Below are 4,744 nucleotides of genomic sequence, written 5' to 3' on the forward strand. Positions count from 1 at the left end.
ACACGGCGACTGCGGCTCGCTCCGGGCAATGATCTCGCTCGGCTTCGCTCGCTTTGAAGGTACGCGGAGATTTCTTTTCTCCCCCCCCCCCCAACTCCCATCCTTTCTAAAAATAGCCGTTTCTCCGTTAAATGCTTTTTACGGGACGAATGAGGGGTGGGGAGGGCTGAAGGTTTGTGTGCGGGGGGGGGGGCAGAATCCTCTTTTTAGTTGGCGGTGATGCATCGGGAACTCTTGTCACAGGCAGGCAAACTTTATTATTCTGCAGCAATTCGATGATGCCCTTCACTGAATCTTTTCTTCTAGGTGCTGCTTAGAATAATAAAATGTGTTAGCATCGTGCATGAGCACTAGGTAAAGGGATTAAACTCTTGCTAGATTATTCCATCCTCCCTCCGACTGATGTTTAATCTGATGTCATTTTCCAGTCACTTTTAAGGTTCCCAATAGAATAAAGGCTATGTTGACGGGTCAGATGGGGCTGTGTTTCTGTGCTGTGTTAGTGTCTGTGGGCAAAGTTAGCAATCATACTGGCTGGCAGCTCCCCCCTGCCCCCCCCAGCCCCGAGCATGGTGCAAATGCACAGGATGTGTTTGCTTTGCAAATGTATATTGTCATGTCATGGCAAAGTCATCAGCGTGGCTGCTCCTCCACAGAGATGCTGCTAATGAAATGATGTGGGGTATTTGTCTGGCATCTAATGCTGAATTTGACCGATTGCAAGTAAATACCTCATCCTTTTTTTTGGTAGAGAGATCTTCTGCAGATAGATATAGATGGATACATCTCTATATGGGCACGCTCTACACAGCAGTATTTGGGGGAAATGTGTGATGTTTATGAGCATCTATAGCAGAATGATAACATTTTATTACAGCATATGCATATAAATACCAGTTAATTGACACATACCCCTATGCTGGGCTCAGTATTATAGGGGATACTGCAGGATTTTTTATTAACCTCCTTTCAAAATTGGGTATTGCTTAAAGCATTGGGCAGGGGAGGTGTGTCATTCCCAGAGTGATGTGATGGTCGACATTACAGCTGTACATGGTCTTAGTGCAGTTTTAACTGAGGAAAATCTGAAAGCATGAGAAGGCTTTGGTTTTTCTTTTTAAGCTTCTGCTGCCCATTATTTTAGTGGTGAAACACTGACTGGGCTTTTTTTTTTCTTATCCAGTGCAGGTAGTGATGCAGAGTTTATATATAAAATAACTCAGCAGAATAACTTATTAGTGAGTCTTGACAGTGCATCTAGTAAATACAGTGTCTGCTCCTTAAGGAATTGGATATATTTTGAAGAAATACCTAAACTCAAAGCCACTGATTTTAACATTAAGAATTGCACCAATTATGCTGAGACAGAAAAAGAATACTATGATGCCAACATCAAAATACAAGTAAGGACTATTGCTTAGTAAGGAAGAAGAGCTGCCTTAAGAAAACAGCATGAAATATTCAAACACAGACCGAGCAGCAGAGGGGAAATCATAGCATCTTCAGATAAAATAGATAAAAATTAACAGTGCCCATGAACTGATACGAGAGTTACTGTAGTCACTTTGTATTTTGGCTTTTTTGATCAGGAAGTGTTACATTTTTATTAGAGGAGAGTTTTCCAGTCTACCCAGCTGATGAATGAGGAAGGTAATTCAGGCCAAATCTTACAGATGTCAGCCAGGACTCACCACTGTAGACACCCTTTGAAATACCTGTGTGACTTCTAGTACCCCAAAGGAGGGTGTTGAGGGTCTTTTTTTAAGTGCCTATTGGTTATTTTTTATTTTAATCTGAGGGTCCTGGTCAGTGGCTTTGTGCAGACTGTTTTCTTTTTGATAGGGAACAGACCTCCAGTAAATGAAATTAGTGAAGTGGTCATGCTGCCTGCAGGCTGGAGAGCAACCCTGATTTTTCATAGTTCCATACCTGAAACTGCATTTCAGCCTGCTAAAATACAGCATGACTGTGTGCACTGGAGGCACAACAGAGGTTATTACATACAATTTCGTATATTTGCACCCTTTCGAGAAGTGCAAGGCGTTGAATTTTCTAGAATTGTGCCCAAATCGCAGCTTTAAAACAGCACGTGGTTTTCAGGGGCAGGAGAAGCGAGATGGAACAAAATATGGGACAGTGCAGTGCCATGGATTTCTGCATGGAAAGGGTCAGAATGGCTGATCCATGCTGCTTCAGGTAACTGGTTGTTGGAAGCTCAGAAATCTTAAGCATCTCTCTCTGTGTGGGGCCAATCTCATGTTTATACCAGCTAGGTGTGTGCTTGTGCATATATACAAAATATGTATCTCTCTGAGTGTCAGCACATTTTATTTTGGATATGTCAGATGTGCATACACACTGTAGTTTAGACAGGTGTGGGATATTGAGCATGAAATGAATGTATAAGCACAACAATGTTGGTTTTGGCAATGGCTGATTACGAAACCCGAGCCTTCCTGGATTGCCATGGGAGAAATAAGATGCCTGGATCACTGGCTAATTAGTATCCTCTGGTATTAGGGTTTTTCCTTTTTGTGTGTCAAATGTCCCCCCACCCATCAAAATTAAATATCCAAAATCACACTGACTTCATTCTGTAAAAAGTAACTAGTTGGTGATGCATCCCTGTCCTGCCCTTTCACTGTGTATGTTGAGCATTTGAGAGTCAAGGCTGTTTGTCATTTCATGGAAACTGTTACAGGCCTCTGTCACTGCTACAAAATGTGTCACAGTAGCTGAAATATGTGTTAGTCACGACTTTTTTTCCTGGGACTTATTTTTGGGTTATTATTCAGCAAAAGCTCCTGACTGAAGTGGAATTTTGTGTAAATCCTTTGTTTCCCCCGTTCATAGCATTAGCTTGTATGTCCAGTGAGCTCTCCGGCAGAATGGCACAGCTGAAGAGAAACCAATTCCTCACTATCATTTCGAAAATCTTTCCTTGCACTGCACTAAGTAACTGAAATCTATTTAAGATTTTCTGGAAAACGCCTTGTGCCACTGATGATTATCTCTCTTCTGACTCTTGATGTTCCTTCTAAGCTGCCAGTCCACCAGAGATGAGAATTGTGATGATGCATTGCTGACAGCAGCATTTTCTCACTGCTGATAGAATTGAAAAAAAAAAATATATATACCAATATCATGATTAAAATAGAAGTGGAGTGAAGCCACAGTGCTGGAGAAATGCAGCTTCTTCAAAGCAACGTGTCATGAAACCAGTTTCACTGGTGGAAAAGAGGGCTTTTGTCAGCCTTATTTGCACAGAGTGGGCTCTGGGGAAGTGGCAGTGGTACCATTTCCCTGGGAGAACAGGGAGAACATCTTCTGGTTGGCACTGAAGTTTGAGTGTGGTCACGGAGGGTTTCTTTGCAAACTGTAGCCATCCTGTTAAACCACGTTGGAGGCATGTTCATCCTGCAAATGATGATTGTAAAGGCAGCTGTGGTTGGGATTTTGGTGAGGAAATTGAGAGTGGCTTTAAGGCTTGTGGCTCAACACGTTGGCTTGTGCTTGTGACGTGGTGCTTGATGAGGAAATCAGAGTGTGACTTCCAGCTCTGCCACAGATCCTGTGAATGGCCCTGAGCAAACCATTTAGGATCTCTTGGGCTCTGCTCTCTTTCTGTAAATGGGAATAATAATGAACCCTTTCCACTACATTCTATTTATTTTATCTGCTTAGGAAATGAGAATTTCAGACCAAACACTGTTTTCTCCGTCAGAATGCTGAATCCCAACAGAGGCTTCTAGATGCTACTTATAAATCACTTGACAGCCTGCACTGTGCCTTGCTGGTCTCTAGAAGAATACTGCCGAGTGCCAGAAGAATCTGAATTGATTCTGAGCCTTTTGGAATAACATTTTATTAGCTAAACTTTCTGTTGTGCCCATGGGTATGTTCAGTTTGGAGTGGAGAGCCTCCTTTCCCTGCTGGTGGCAGTGGTTTGGTAGAAACATTTACAGAGCAAATGTCAGGGCAGAGGAAATGGGCCTGTAGTTTGATTATTTTTTTTTTTTAAATTGTCATAAGGTTTAATATTTTCTCCTACAAACAGTGGAGCACTTGGTTTCTGAGGCAGTAAGTGTTACTATGCCTAGTGCTTGATGCTGATTAGCAAGCAGGGAGTTACTGTGAAGAAGCAGGAGGAAGGCAGTGCAGATACGACAGGAGGCACAGTCTCTCTTCTCTGTCCTCATCTGATGACAATTAGAAATCATCTTCCATTTTTTCCTGTAAAGATCATTCTACAGCAACCTCTTGAGAGTGACACCTTCCTTAGGGCCTGATCTGAGCTGATGGGCAGCCAGCTTATGGACCCCTTCCCTTCCACGCTCCACCTCCTCCTGGGACTAGACTGATTTATTTTCTTTTATTGAGGAGCATAAATCATTTTTATAGACAGTTTCATTAAGCTTTTACACTGGATATGTAGGGGAGAAAATTACAATAATACCCTTCTCACCAGCTTTGAAAGGAAAATAAGGCTAACTTGTTTAGGGTTGTCTGAGAAAAATACTAAAGTGAGAGTAAATTCCTGCAGAATTGGGAATTTACTCTGAGGTTTTAGTGTTTCAGCTCCTGCTGAATATTTCTGTACCTCCTTCTCATACAGTTGAAAAATGCTATTTGTTAGTCCTGTAGGGAATATCATGGTGCCTTTTCACTGGTATGGAAAATGCATCTTTAGTGAGTGTCCAACTCACTTAAAGATATTCTCTGATATTAATCAGCAGGGACTTGT

Source organism: Empidonax traillii, unplaced genomic scaffold (genome assembly GCF_003031625.1).
Source record: "Empidonax traillii isolate 1590-97213 ecotype Southwest subspecies unplaced genomic scaffold, ASM303162v1 scaffold308:size980311, whole genome shotgun sequence".
Taxonomy (NCBI): Eukaryota; Metazoa; Chordata; class Aves; order Passeriformes; family Tyrannidae; genus Empidonax; species Empidonax traillii.